Genomic DNA, 16,200 nt, shown 5'->3' on the forward strand with positions numbered 1-16,200 from the left:
ACTTGCATGTGTGTGTATTCCTCTTTCTGTGAGAGTTCCATTATATGAGTGTGCTGATTTTGTTAGTGGGGTCGTGAGATCTGTGTGAAGGAGTGATTTTTATGCTTTATGTGTAGGAGTGGGATGTGTGGTGTGTAGAGGACGACAGTGTGCGGTGTCGGTGTGTGTATGTGTGTTCACATGTGTGCTCGCATGTGTGTGTATGTGGAGAAACCATATGAAATGATTATGTTCTGCTCTGTGCCTTTGTCCTTCAAATCAGAAAAATATAGCTTGTTGCCCATGTCTGCTCAGAAATGTACTTTCCATTAGGTTAGTGTCTGAGTGAGAGGTCAGGCCTTATTGGCCATGAATCTCTAGCTAGAGGTCACGCTAAAGTAAAAGTCTGGAACACACTGCTGTGGCAAACAATAAAAGCCTCTTTTCAGTTTTACTTCCACACACAGATAATAATATTTGGTCTAATATGTTCTGGTACTAGGCCTATTATCTAAGTGTAACAGTGTTGCTTCCATCCCTCTCCTCGCCCCTACCTGGGCTTGAACCAGGGACCCTCTGCACACATCGACGACAGTCACCCTCGAAGCACCGTTACCCGTCGTTCCACAAAAGCCGCGGCCCTTGCAGAGCAAGGGAAACAACTACTTCAAGGTCTCAGAGCGAGTGACGTCACCGATTGAAACGCTACTAGTGCGCACCGCTAACTAGCTAGCCATTTCACACCGGTTACATAAGCTGTTTGGGTGGAGGCAGATCCCTGTTAAAATACTATTGTATACTAACATATTACCATTTGTAGCTAGTTTTATTTTACGGTATGTGTTATTAAGCTATAATAACATCACCAAATCATATTAATCACATCATATTATTTCTCATTTTGGTGGACTACGACTTAATTCCCTCCTTGTGACTTCATCTTCATGAATTTGTTCTCATTAATTTGTTCTCAGTCCCTCATCAGATTGATTCAGACTCTTGACTTAACAAAATCCCCTATTGATAGAAACACATATGAGTTATTTATGTGGGTGTTAAACACTCTGATGAATTACAAATGTAGGACAGTTTGCAGATTCTCCCCTGTTAATGGTAGTGCTTGTGACACATTAGCTCCCTAGTTTAGGTGTTAAGCTAATAGCTATTGTTCTTCAAGTTAAGTACCACATTCAATACATGTAGTATATTTAGCTTGGTTGTTAAACTAATAGCTACTGTTCTTCAATTGAAGTACCACATTTGCAGTAATATGGAGTTGTGATTTATTTTAGGTTTGCCTGTGTTGGTTTCTTCTCTGCCTTGACCTTGTCCTCAAACCCTTACCCAACTCTCATCTGTCAGCTCATTCTCAGGCCATTGGTGAGGCCAATCATCTGTCAACAACAACCCGCTAATATACACAATATTTACATCATCCATGTTTAGGTCACCCTCAGCCATCTAAATATGGTTCAGATCAAAGAGAGAGAGAGAGAGAGACAGGGGGAGGAGGGAGATAGAGATGAAGGGAGGGAGATAGAGAAGAGAGGGCGGGAAAGAGAGAGAGCGACCCCGACTCAGCATGCTTCGCTCTAAAAGAGAAACAGTGGAACACACACACTGGTTCACCATCTGTTATCAGGGAGGTAAAGAGAGATGGAGGAAGAGAGAGGTAGCGAGCTAGAGAGATGGAGGAGGAGGGAGGGCAGGACAGAGGGGCTAGGTTTAGAGACTAGGTATTTGTGGCCACCACATTTTCTTCCAACAGACAAACTATCTCAACGTTGCCCCTGTGACTGTCCTGTCCTCGTGTTCTGATTTCTAGGGCTGTAATGTTCAGTAGAATGGCCTGACTTAAAGGATGATAAACTATGTCACTTCTGCTTCTGAACCACAGTAACAACAGCACAAACTAGCCCATCTCCTCTTCCAGCAGTGCAGCGGTGTAGCCCAAACAGCTATCCCATATTCCCCTCCCTCTGCATCCACTAATGGGAAGATGAACAATGTGAGTCGCAGGCCTTCGGGCATAGCCACGGGAAGAAGGGGTGCTGGGGGGATAAATTGAAATAATTTCGCTGTCACGAGTTACAAAGCCAGAACCCAGAAGCAGACCAGGACAAGGTAAGTTGAAACGAAGGTGAGTGTTTATTTACAAATTCAAGAGTGATGCTGAATAATCCAGGGAACAGAGCGGGCGGCGTTGATTAGTTGTTGGGGGTGCAGTGGTTGATCCCATCATGGCTCGGCAGCCGCCGACCACCAGGCAGAGGTTGGATGAAGGTTCCGGACGAGTGACTGCAGATGGAACAAAACGGAGGTAAGTAAACAACAAACCAACAAGGTGCCAAAACAACAAAACTAACGCTAGAAGCTCTAAGACTGATACTCTGGTAAACCTACTGTTCATGGCTAACGATCCGGCAGGGAATGGATGTTAGGCCAGAGCCTAAGAAGGGTGATGATCAGGACCAGGTGTGCAGATTGCTGACGGGATGCAGGTGCGGAAAACAAGAGAGCTCCCCGGAGCGTTCCCGAACCCTCGGGAAACTGGAGATCACGAGCAGAAAAACTAGTCCACAGACAGGACCCGACTCAGACTGCCGGGATCGTTACAGTACCCCCCTCCGACGACGCCACCGGGCGGACTCCCGGAGCGCCAGGATGGAGGCGGTAGAAGTCACGGATGAGGTCAGCATCTAGGATCTGTCGCCGCGGAATCCAACTCCTCTCTTCAGGACCATACCCCTCCCAGTCCACGAGATACTGGAAACCCCGGCCCCGCCGTCTGGAATCCATGATGCGTCGCACCGTGTAGGCAGGACCACCTCCGATCATCCGAGGAGGAGGAGGAGGAGGCGGAGGAGGCAACAGAGGACTGAGGAAAACAGGCTTGAGGCAGGAGACATGAAAGGTGGGATGGACTCTGAGCGTCCTCGGTAGTTTGAGTCGAACTGCCACTGGATTGATCACCTTCTCCACCACAAACGGACCAATGAACTTGGTAACAACTTCCTAGACTCAGTCCGTAACGGAAGATCCCGTGTGGCCAACCAGACCCTATCTCCGATGGTATAGGTGGGAGCGGGGATCCGGCGACGATTCGCCTGGAGCTGATACCGGTCCGAAACTCTAAGGAGTGCCTTTCTGGCCCGATGCCAGGTCCGGTGGCAACGACGAATATGGGCCTGAACAGAGGGCACTGAGAGCTCCTTCTCCTGAGAAGGGAACAAGGGAGGTTGGTAGCCATACAGGCACTGGAAGGGAGACATCCCAGTGGCAGATGTAGGGAGAGTATTGTGGGCATACTCAACCCAAGGCAACTGAGAGACCCAGGAGGTGGGGTTGGAAGAGACCAGGCAGCGTAGCGTGGATTCCATCTTCTGGTTGGCTCTCTCCGCCTGACCATTGGATTGGGGGTGAAAACCAGATGTGAGACTGACTGTAGCTCCAATGGCCAAACAGAAGGACTTCCAGACAGCAGAGGTAAACTGAGGGCCACGGTCGGAAACGATATCACTGGGCAAACCGTGGACCCTGAAAACCTCCCTAACCAGGATCTCGGACGTCTCCGAGGCAGAGGGAAGCTTGGCAATTGGCACAAAGTGGGCGAACTTGCTGAATCTGTCCACGATAGTCAGAACGACCGTGTTCCCCTCAGAAGCGGGCAACCCAGTGACGAAGTCCAGGGCCAGATGCGACCATGGTCGCGGGGAATAGGAAGGGGGTGAAGTAGTCCAGAGCTGGGCCGATTGGTACTCTTATTCTGCGCACACACTGGACAGGCAGCAACAAAACCCCCGAGTATCCTCGGCCATGGCAGGCCACCAAAAACGTCTGCGAAGAAACGCCATCGTCCGAGCCACGCCAGGGTGACAAGCCATCTTGCTGGCGTGGGACCATTTGAGGACAGCAGGACGAACCGACTCAGGCACAAACAACCGACCGGGTGGACCGTTACCGGGACCGGGCTGAGTCCGAAGGGCCGCCATCACCTCCTCCTCAATCTTCCACATAACTGCTCCCACGACGCAGTTCCGGGGGAGAATTGTCTCGGTCTTGGACCCACTCTCCTCTGTCTTGGAGAACATCCGGGACAAGGCGTCCGCCTTGCCGTTCTTAGATCCAGGTCGGAACGTCAGGGAAAACTTGAATCGTCCGAAAAACAACGCCCACCTGGCCTGACGGGAGTTGAGACGTCTAGCCGATTGCACGTAAGCCAGATTCTTGTGGTCAGTCCAGACAATAAACGGTTGCTCCGCCCCCTCCAACCAGTGGCGCCACTCCTCCAAGGCAAGTTTCACCGCGAGAAGCTCCCGGTTACCCACATCGTAATTCCTCTCCGCAGGCGAAAGGCGACGAGAGTAGTAGGCGCAGGGATGGAGTTTACTGTCCGTGGAGCATCGCTGCGACAGGATGGCGCCAACTCCCACATCAGACGCGTCCACTTCAACGACGAACTGACGGGCCGTGTCCGGTTGAGAGAGAATCGGTGCGTTGGTGAATCGCCTCTTCAAATCCAGAAACGCTCGATCCGCCTCCGGATTCCACTTGAAGGTCCTGATACTGGAAGTCAAGGCAGTTAACGGAGCGGCCACACGGCTGTAATCCCGGATGAATCTGCGGTAGAAATTCGCAAACCCCCAAAAATCTCTGGAGCTGCAATCTCGTACCGGGCTGGGCCCATTCCAGAACCGCTCTAACCTTCTCCTGGTCCATCCTAATCTCTCCCCTGGAGATGATGTACCCGAGAAAGGATGTCGTGTGGGCGTGAAACTCGCACTTCTCGGCCTTCACGAACAGGCGATTCTCCAACAATCGCTGCAGAACCTGCCGGACATGCTGGACGTGGTCGGAAGGTTCCTTCGAGAAGATCAGAATGTCATCCAGGTAAACAAACACAAAGAGACCGATCATATCTCTCAGGACGTCGTTCACCATACTCTGGAATACCGCTGGAGCATTGGTCAGTCCAAACGGCATCACCTGATACTCGAAGTGACCCATCGGTGTATTGAAACCCGTCAACCACTCGTCCCCTCTCTGATCCGGACCATGTGATACGCATTGCGTAGGTCTAGCTTGGTGAACACCGTAGCACCCTGTAAGGAGTCGAAGGCAGAACTCATCAAGGGCAGGGGATACTTGTTCTTGACCGTGATGTCATTCAACCCCCGATAATCAATACACGGTCGAAGAGAGCCATCCTTCTTACCCACAAAGAAGAATCCTGCCCCCAGGGGTGATGACGAGGGGACGAACGAGACCAGCAGCTAGGGACTCCTTGATGTAGGTCTCCAAAGCCTCACGTTCAGGTCGGGAGATACTGTATAACCTTCCCTTGGGGTAGACAGCTCCAGGGAACAGGTTGATGGCACAATCATATGGTCGGTGGGGAGGGAGTGACAGAGCCTTCTGCTTACTGAAAACTTCCCCAAATCGTGATATGTCTCGGGAACCAGGGACAAATCTGGGGGTTTAGCCTCAATCACCTGACTGGGAACCGAATGGGGACAGGCAGTCTTGAGACAGTTAGCATGACAATCAAGGCTCCAACTCGTTACCTTGCCCGTCACCCAATCGAACGTGGGATTGTGTTCCTTCAGCCAGGGGTATCCAAGGACCAGAGGAACATGGGAAGACGGCAGAATGAAGAATGAAATCATCTCAGAATGATTCCCCGACAACAGCATCTTAACCGGTTCAGTCCTCATCGTGATACGTGCCAGACTACTGCCGTCCAGAGTGGTAGCTTCAATGGCTTCCGGCAATTGCTCCTTGGAAAGCCCCAGCTGTTCCACCAACTCGGCATCTAGAAAGCTTCCATCGGCACCTGAATCGATAAAAGCGTTAATCGCTAAGCTCTGATTCCTGTTCATAAGGGTAGCCGGGAAACGGGGTCTGACAGAGGTATTGAGAGGTCGAAACTGGCTCGCTAAAAGTCCTCCCAACTTTAGCGAGCCGCGCAGTTTGACGACCGCCGGGAACCAGTGGCGAGGTAATGTCCCGAACCACCACAGTAGAGGCAACAGTTAGTCCTACGTCTGTGTTGGCGCTCCTCCTTGGTTAACCCGTGCCGCCCCACTTGCATGGGTTCAGAATCGGGAGACAGAACCTCTCCACTAATCCTGTGTGGTGGCCGATGATCGACGTATTCTGATCCAATCCCCGACCCGACTGGAACCTGAGAAGCTGATCGGTTGGACGGAACCCATTGCTTCTCCCTCCTTCGCTCTCGGACTCGATTATCCACCCGAATAGACAAGGCTACCAAGCTGTCCAGGTCACTAGGCTCCGGATAGGAGATCAACTCATCCTTGAGCTGCTCCGACAGACCCTGGTAAAAGGCCGCTTGCAGAGACTCCTCATTCCACCCACTCTCCACAGCCAACGTCTTGAACTCGATCACGAAGTCGGCCACGGTGCGAGTTCCTTGGCGAAGCGAAAACAGGCGCCTAGCTGCGTCCCTCCCTCGGACGGAATGGTCGAAGAGCTTCCTCATCTCGGCCGTGAACCCCTGGTATGAAGCCATGCAGGGATCCTGTCGTTCCCAAACGGCTGAAGCCCACTCCAGCGCTCGACCACGCAGCAACTCAATCACAAAGGCTATCCTAGCCTTGTCTGTGGCATAAGAGTAGGGCTGTAGATCGAACACTAATCCACACTGCATAAGGAAGGAACGGCATCTTCCCAGCTCCCCCTCATATTTATCCGGCGTCGGAACCTTGGGCTCACGGAAGGACACAGCTCCAGAAGCGGCAGGCGAGATGGGTGAAACCGGTAGTGGATCCTCCACCGAAACTTGCGTTGGTTCTGGACCTCCGTCAGACCGGTAGAGAGGTTCCGAACTGACAACGCGATCTCCTGTAGTACCGTGCTATGATGGCCCAACATCTTCTCCTGATGGGTAATGGCATGGCGAACAGAGTCCAGGTCCGCTGGGTTCATTACTGGCCGGATCGTTCTGTCACGAGTTACAAAGCCAGAACCCAGAAGCAGACCAGGACAAGGTAAGTTGAAACGAAGGTGAGTGTTTATTTACAAATTCAAGAGTGATGCTGAATAATCCAGGGAACAGAGCGGGCGGCGTTGATTAGTTGTTGGGGGTGCAGTGGTTGATCCCATCATGGCTCGGCAGCCGCCGACCACCAGGCAGAGGTTGGATGAAGGTTCCGGACGAGTGACTGCAGATGGAACAAAACGGAGGTAAGTAAACAACAAACCAACAAGGTGCCAAAACAACAAAACTAACGCTAGAAGCTCTAAGACTGATACTCTGGTAAACCTACTGTTCATGGCTAACGATCCGGCAGGGAATGGATGTTAGGCCAGAGCCTAAGAAGGGTGATGATCAGGACCAGGTGTGCAGATTGCTGATGGGATGCAGGTGCGGAAATCAAGAGAGCTCCCCGGAGCGTTCCAGAACCCTCGGGAAACTGGAGATCACGAGCAGAAAAACTAGTCCACAGACAGGACCCGACTCAGACTGCCGGGATCGTTACATTCGCAAAAATTAGGCTATTCAAGATCATTTCCCCAAAAATTATATTACTCCTGTCTGAAGAGACATAAATAAAATCATTAAAGATACTACACCAGAGAGCATAATTTAGCCACAGGCTGACTGTTACAAAAAATAATAGCTGTGGAGTAAGTTTTATGAGAAGCACTTACAGTCGGGAAGGCAGCAATTTGGGCAACACGCACTTCAAAATAGTGTGGCCATAGATATAATCCATACAAGGATTTTGAACCTCTAACCCTGGCACTTTGATTGTTAAACTTTGACTGAAAATTTGGCGCCTGACAAGTGACTGGGAAGATTTTAGTTTATCGGACATTTGAGAAATCTACTGTCCATCCATATGCATTGGGTGCATAACCCATTAGAGCTTCCACCCATGCAGCCAGTGTCATCAATAAACAAGGGATATTAGCTAAATGAGCCACATTTACATGTCCTTAAAAACAGACTATAACAAATTACAAAAACACTATTCGTTGTGTTTCGATGTGTAGCATATGCAAAACTTTATAGCCTATTTTGTAATTGGTTTTTACTTTCCTAAAACAATAATTGGCCACCTCACGGTTCAGCTGTCAGAGATTTGAGCACTAAATGCATCAGGGTATTGCATGCATAGGCCTATAGGCTTAGGTGTCCACTGTATGATATTAATATTTACAAAATAAATATAAAGGAAGAGAAGCTTATGCCTAGCCCCAGAGAGCGAGACAGAGAAATGCCTGTGGCTTTCTTTATCCTTGTCAGATAGGCTACTGCGTCTGCTATACGGATATAGGCGTACAGAAGAAGACTAATTTGTAATTTTTTGATCAGAATATGTTTTATAAAGATAAGCATTATATTGTTAGATTATAGGAGTAACTCTGGTAGGCCTAAAACATTCTTCCTCACCTCAAGTTCAACTGTCTGGAGTCAGGTGGAGCGCCGGTGCGCACTGCCTTCATATCATAGGCCTACAGTATAATAGCCCAATAGCCACACCATACCAAACCTTCACCAAGGGTTTTAAACTTTATTAAGGGAATACCAAAAGTAAGTCAAGACATTGTTTATAGGGAAAATACGAGCAGGATATTATATTGCGGCAAACATAACATTATAGTTGGAACTTAATTTGGCCATAGAAAATGGCTCAACAGAATGAAACAAAACACTTGCGAACTGGTTTAAACCTTCACAAAAGTTTTTAACAGGCTATATAATAGCAATTACCAAGAAAGGCTAGTGCCTACAGTACCCCCCCCAATAAAATAAAATAATGTTTTATTGTCACATACACCGGATAGGTGCAGTGAAATGTGTTGTTTTACAGGGCACCCCTGGAGCAAATTGGGGTTAAGTGCCTTGGTCATCGAACCAGCGACCTTTCAATAACTGTTCCTACACTCTAACCACTAGGCTGCCACGGTTCCTTCTATTAAGGCAAGCCGTCCAGGTCCTGAGGCAGCAAAGCATCCCCAAACCATCACACCACCACCACCATGCTTGACCTTTGGTATGATGTTCTTACTGTGGAATGCAGTGTTTGGCTTTCGCCAGGCATAATGGGAACCATCTGTCCAAAAAGTTGACTCAAGTTTGTCAAAAAGCACCTGGATGATTATCAAGACTCTTGGAAGAACGTTCTATGGACAGATGATTCAAAAGTATAACTTTTTGGACAACATGGTTCCAGTAATGCCTGGCGAAAACCAAACTCTGCATTCCACAGTAAGAACATCATACCAAAGGTCAAGCATGGTGGTGGTGGTGTGATGGTTTGGGGATGCTTTGCTGCCTCAGGACCTGGATGAGTTGCCTTAATAGAAGGTAACATGAATTCTGCTCTGTATCAGAGAATTCTACAGGAGAATGTCAGACCATCTGTCTGTGAGCTGAAGCTGAAGCACAGCTGGGTCATGCAGCAAGACAATGATCCAAAACACACAATCAAGTCTACATGAAAATTGCTAAAAAAGCAACAAATTGGAAGTTTTGGAATGGCCTAATCAAAGTCCAGACCTAATCCCAATTGAGATGTTGTGGCAGGACTTGAAACGAGCAGTTCATGCTTGAAAACCCACACGTCACTGAGTTAAAGCAGTTCTGCATGGAAGAGTGGGCCAAAATTCCTCCACAGCGACGTGAGAGACTGATCAACAACTACAGGAAGCATTTGGTTGGAGTCATTGCAGCTAAAGGTGGCACAACCAGTTATTGAGTGTAAGGGGGCAATTACTTTTTCACACAGGGGAATTAGGTGTTGCATAACTTTGTTTATGAAATAAATATGTAATTGTTGCGTTATTTGTTCACTTATGTTCCCTGTATCTAATATTAGGTTTTGGTTGAAGATCTGATAACATTCAGTATGTCACGAATTCCGCCGAGACTGCTCCTCCTCCTTGTTCGGGCAGGCTTCGGCGTTCGTCGTCCCCGGAGTACTAGCTGCTTCCGTTTGATGTTCTCTATGTTTGTTTGGTTTTGTCTGGTTGGTGCACCTGTTTCATATCATGTATTGATTATGTCACCTATAAGTTTCCTTTGGTTTTGTTTGTAGTTGTGTGTTGTTGTACGCCTGTCCGTTGGTGTAGGTTTATTGTTTCCTTGTTGTTCGTGCTTTACACACTTTACGCACTGTTTGCGTAATCGCTCGCCTCCTGTGTGTTGAGGCCCGTTGTTTTTTGTACTTTGCCTCTGTGACTATTAAAGTCGGATCGACTAAGCTTCTGTGTCCAACACCGCATCCACATCAGCCTCTGACAGAACAAAACAGCACTCAATGGAGTCAGCAGGAGCAGCAGCGGCGACCGAGTCGCTGGAGGATCGGGTCAGCTGCCAGGACGCCAGGATCCAGCAACTCGGCTCCGCCATGCAGGAGGTGATGAACACCCTGCGCCGATGGGAAAGGGGAGGCGTGCCCACACCTCCTCCTACATTACCACCACCATCGGCCAGTCCACCCAGACCAGCTCCGGAATCCAGTGATATTCGGCTCTCGCTCCCGAGGGCGTATGATGGCACAGCAGCCGGGTGTCAGGGGTTCCTCCTTCAGGTGGAACTCTACCTGGCCACCATACACCCGGCGCCCTCGGGATACGAGAGCGTTTCCGCCCTCATCTCCTGTCTCTCCGGCAAGGCATTGGAGTGGGCCAACGCCGAATGGAGGGGAATAGACGCCGCCACCATCAGCTACACGGAGTTCTCCCGCCGCTTCAGGGCTGTTTTCGATCACCCTCCTGAGGGTAAAGCGGCGGGGGAGCGTCTGTTCCACCTCCGGCAGGGGAAGAGGAGCGCACAGGAGTTCGCTCTGGATTTCCGGACTCTAGCGGCGGATGCGGGGTGGAATGAGAGGGCCCTCATCGACCACTATCGGTGTAGCCTGCGTGAGGACGTTCGTCGAGAGCTGGCCTGCAGGGACACCAATCTGTCCTTCGACCAGCTAGTGGACATGTCCATCCGTCTGGATACCCTGCTGGCCACCCGCGGACGTCCCGAGATGGGGCCGTCCATTCCATCCCCCAGCACCTCCGAGCCGAGCCCAATGGAGCTCGGGGTGCTGGCGCTAGAGAGAGAAGGGAGAGAGAACCCGAGGGGGGGCCGTCCCTGCACCAGCTGTGGCCGTGGAGGACACACTGCGGCTAGGTGCTGGGGAGGGTCTCCAGGGAATCGGGGCAACAGGTCGCGCACTGGGGAGTAATTTCAGGTGAGTAGGCGCCCCACTCACCCAGAGCTCTCTGTTGTTCACTTGTGTATACCTGTGGTATTTCCTCAGGTTGCATCTCATTCCCAGCATAAGGCGCTAGTCGATTCAGGCGCAGCTGGGAATTTTATTGATCGGAAGTTTTGTTCTAAGTTAGGGATTCCCCTCCTGCCCATTGATGCACCCTTTCTTGTCCATGCCCTAGATAGCCGCCCGTTGGGATCTGGGTTGATTAGGGAGGTCACAGCGCCACTAAAGATGAAGACGCAGGGGGGTCATGAGGAGATTATTCAGTTATACCTAACTGACTCTCCTGCGTATCCCGTGGTGCTGGGGCTTCCTTGGTTAATCACCCATGACCCCACCATTTCGTGGCAACAGAGGGCTCTCAAGGAATGGTCTGGCCAGTGTGTTGGGCGATGTTTAGGTGTTTCCGTTGGGGCGACCACAGTGGAGAGTCCGAACCAAGTGCCCGCAATGCACATTCCCCCTGAGTATGAGGATTTGGCACTCGTGTTCAGCAAGACGAGGGCGACGCGATTGCCACCTCATAGGCAGGGAGATTGTGCGATAAACCTCCAGACAGGTGCGGCACTTCCGCGGAGCCATGTGTATCCTCTGTCTCGAGGAGACGGCGGCTATGGAGACATACATAGCTGAGTCCCTGAGACAGGGATACATACGGTCCTCCACTTCCCCTGCGTCCTCGAGTTTCTTTTTTGTGAAGAAGAAGGATGGAGGTTTGCGCCCGTGTATTGATTATCGTAGTCTCAATCAGATCACTGTGAAATACAGTTACCCTCTTCCTCTGATTGCGAGTATGACTGAATCATTACGCGGAGCGCGGTTCTTCACAAAACTGGATCTCAGGAGCGCTTATAACTTGGTGCGCATTAGGGAGGGAGATGAATGGAAGACGGCATTTAGTACCACCTCAGGTCATTATGAGTATCTTGTCATGCCATATGGGTTAATGAATGCTCCTTCAGTCCTCCAATCATTTGTGGACGAGATCTTCCGGGACCTGCATGGGCAGGGAGTGGTAGTGTACATAGACGACATCCTAGTGTACTCTGCTACACGAGCCGAGCATGTAGCCCTGGTGCGCCGAGTGTTGGGTAGGCTGTTGGAGCATGACTTGTATGTCAAGGCAGAGAAATGTCTGTTTTTCCAGGAGTGCATCTCCTTCTTGGGTCATCGGTTGTCCGCGTCAGGGGTGAAGATGGAGATTGACCGGGTGTCAGCCGTGCGTAACTGGCAAACCCCAACCACTGTTAAAGAGGTGCAGCAGTTTTTGGGGTTTGCCAATTACTACCGGAGGTTTATCCGGGGTTTTGGACAGGTAGCAGCTCCCATTACTTCCCTGCTGAAGGGGGGCCCGGAGCGTTTGCAGTGGTAGGCTGAAGCGGACAGGGCGTTTTGTAAACTGAAGGACCTGTTCACTTCGGTTCCGGTGCTGGCGCACCCGGACCCCGCTTTAGCGTTCCAGGTAGAGGTGGACGCGTCAGAGGCCGGTATTGGGGCAGTACTGTCGCAACACTCCGGCACGCCTCCTAAGCTCCGTCCCTGCGCTTTTTATTCTAAAAAGCTCAGCCCGGCGGAGCGTAATTATGACGTAGGGGACAGGGAGCTGTTAGCCGTGGTTCAAGCCCTAAAGGTGTGGAGGCATTGGCTTGAGGGGGCTCAACACCCTTTTCTCATTCTGACTGACCATCGTAACCTGGAGTACATTCGGGCAGCTAGGAGATTGAACCCTCGTCAGGCTAGGTGGAACATGTTCCTGACCCGGTTCGTTTTTAAGATCACTTACATCCCCGGGTCCCAGAACGGTAAGGCAGACGCCCTGTCCCGGCGGTATGACACAGAGGAGAGGTCCATTGAGCCCACTCCCATACTGCCGGAGTCTTGTCTGGTGGCACCGGTGGTATGGGAGGTCGATGCGGAAATTACGCGGGCGTTACGCACCGACCCTACTCCCCCAGAGTGTCCAGTGGGTCGGACGTACGTGCCGCTCGAGGTCCGTGATCGTCTCATTTATTGGGCTCATACGTCACCCTCCTCTGGACATCCAGGTATTGGCCGGACAGTGCACTGCCTTAGTGTTAAGTACTGGTGGCCAACATTGGCTAGGGACATGAGGGTTTATGTCTCCTCCTGCTCGGTGTGCGCTCAGTGTAAGGCGCCTATACACCTGCCCAGGGGGAAGTTACAACCCCTGCCCGTTCCACAACGGCCGTGGTCTCACCTCTCGGTGGACTTTGTCACGGACCTTCCCCCCTCTCAGGGGAATACCATTATTCTGGTCGTTGTGGATCGGTTCTCTAAGGCCTGTCGTCTCATTCCAATGCCGGGTCTCCCTACTGCCCTACAGACCGTTGAGGCTTTGTTCACCCACGTCTTCCGGCACTACGGGGTTCCCGAGGATATAGTGTCTGATCGGGGTCCCCAATTCACCTCTAGAGTCTGGAGGGCGTTCATGGAACGCTTGGTGGTCTCGGTTAGCCTTACCTCGGGTTACCACTCTGAGAGTAATGGGCAGGTGGAGAGAGTGAACCAGGATGTGGGTAGGTTTCTAAGATCCTATTGCCAGGGCCGGCCGGAGGAGTGATCGGGGTATATCCCCTGGGCAGAGATGGCTCAGAACTCTCTCTGCCACTCCTCTACTAACCTGACCCCTTTTCAGTGCGTGTTAGGTTATCAGCCGGTTCTGGCACCATGGCATCAGAGCCAGATCGAGGCTACTGCGGTGGATGAGTGGTTTCGGCGCTCGGAGGAGACGTGGAACGCTGCACACGTACATCTGCAGCGGGCCATCCGCAGGCAGAAGGCGAGCACCGATCTCCACCGCAGTGAGGGTCCAGTCTACGCCCCTGGAGATCGAGTCTGGCTCTCGACTCGAAACCTGCCCCTTCGCCTGCCCTGCCGGAAGCTTTGCCGGCGGTTTGTGGGGCCATTTAAGGTCCTGAGGAGATTGAATGAGGTGTGTTACAAGTTGCAACTGCCTAATGACTATCACATTAACCCCTCATTCCATGTGTCTCTCCTCAGGCCGGTGGTAGCTGGTCCACTCCAGGAGAGTGAGATAAGAGAGACCCCACCGCCCCCACTGGACATAGAGGGGGCTCCGGCGTACTCAGTCCGGTCCATTGTGGATTCGAGACGTCGGATGGGGGGTCTACAATATCTCGTGGAGTGGGAGGGGTACGGTCCAGAGGAACGGTGCTGGGTGCCTAGGAGGGACATTTTAGATCCATCCCTCCTGACTAAGTTCCACCGTAGTCATCCTATGCGCCCTGCTCCACGTCCTCCTGGCCGTGACCGAGGCCGGGGTCGGTGCACGGCTGGAGCCGCGCGTCAAGGGGGGGGGGGGTACTGTCACGAATTCCGCCGAGACTGCTCCTCCTCCTTGTTCGGGCAGGCTTCGGCGTTCGTCGTCCCCGGAGTACTAGCTGCTACCGTTTGATGTTCTCTATGTTTGTTTGGTTTTGTCTGGTTGGTGCACCTGTTTCATATCATGTATTGATTATGTCACCTATAAGTTTCCTTTGGTTTTGTTTGTAGTTGTGTGTTGTTGTACGCCTGTCCGTTGGTGTAGGTTTATTGTTTCCTTGTTGTTCGTGCTTTACGCACTTTACGCACTGTTTGCGTAATCGCTCGCCTCCTGTGTGTTGAGGCCCGTTGTTTTTTGTACTTTGCCTCTGTGACTATTAAAGTCGGATCGACTAAGCTTCTGTGTCCTGCGACTGACTCCAACACCGCATCCACATCAGCCTCTGACACAGTATCACAAATATGCAAAAGTAGAGAAAATTAGAAAGGGGGCAAATACTTTTTCATAGCACTGTATGTGGCAGGGAATACAGACAATCACAGACTACAAAAAGAAAACCAGCCACGTCACCGACACTGACGTCTCGCTTCCAGACAAGCTAAACACCTTCTTCGCCCGCTTTGAGGATAACACAGTGCCACTGACGAGGCCCACTACCAAGGACTGTGGCCTCTCCTTCTTCGTGGCCGACGTGATTAAGACATATAAGCATGTTAACCCCCGCAAGGCTGCCGGCCCAGACGGCATCCCTAGCCGCGTCCTCAGAGCATGCGCAGACCAGCTGGCTGGTGTGTTCATGGACATATTCAATCTCTCCCTTTCCCAGTCTGCTGTTCCCACATGCTTCAAGAGGGCCACCGTTGTTCCTGTACCCTAGAAAGCAAAGGTAACTGAACTAAATGACTATCGCCCTGTAGCACTCACCTCTGTCATCATGAAGTGCTTTGAAAGACTAGTCAAGGATCATATCACCTCTACCTTACCTGTCACCCTAGACCCACTTCAATTTGCTTACCGCCCCAATAGATCTACAGACGATGCAATTGCCATCACACTGCACACTGCCCTATCCCATCTGGACAAGAGGAATACCTATGTAAGAATGCTGTTCATTGACTATAGCTCAGCATTCAACACCATAGTACCCTCCAAGCTCATCATTAAGCTTGAGGCCCTGGGTCTGAACCCCGCCCTGTGCAACTGGGTCCTGGACTTCCTGACGGGTCGCCCCCAGGTGGTGAAGGTAGGAAACAACATCTCCACTTCGCTGATCCTCAACACTGGGGCCCCACAAGGGTGCGTGCTCAGCCCCCTCCTGTACTCCCTGTTCACCCATGACTGCGTGGCCAAGCACGCCTCCAACTCAATCATCAAGTTTGCAGACGACACAACAGTAGTAGGCTTGATTACCAACAATGACGAGACCGCCTACAGGGAGGAGGTGAGGGCTCTGGGAGTGTGGTGCCAGGAAAATAACCACTCACTCAACATCAACAAAACAAAGGAGATGATCGTGGACTTCAGGAAACAGCAGAGGGTGCATCCCCCTATACACATTGACGGGACCGCAGTGGAGAAGGTGGAAAGCTTCAAATTCCTTGGCGTACACATCACCGACAAACTGAAATGGTCCACCCACGCAGACAGTGTGGTGAAGAAGGCGCAACAGAGCCTCTTCAA

The 16,200-nt window shown here is 51.2% G+C and overlaps 1 protein-coding gene across 1 annotated transcript in view; it reads left to right on the forward strand.

The window, feature by feature from the left end:
- Positions 1-16,200, forward strand: part of LOC121545667 (IQ motif and SEC7 domain-containing protein 1) — a 58,047-nt gene that overhangs the window by 2,584 nt on the left and 39,263 nt on the right. The gene's annotated exons all lie outside the window — the stretch shown is intronic.

The sequence above is a fragment of the Coregonus clupeaformis genome, chromosome 30 (genome assembly GCF_020615455.1).
Source record: "Coregonus clupeaformis isolate EN_2021a chromosome 30, ASM2061545v1, whole genome shotgun sequence".
Lineage (NCBI taxonomy): Eukaryota > Metazoa > Chordata > Actinopteri > Salmoniformes > Salmonidae > Coregonus > Coregonus clupeaformis.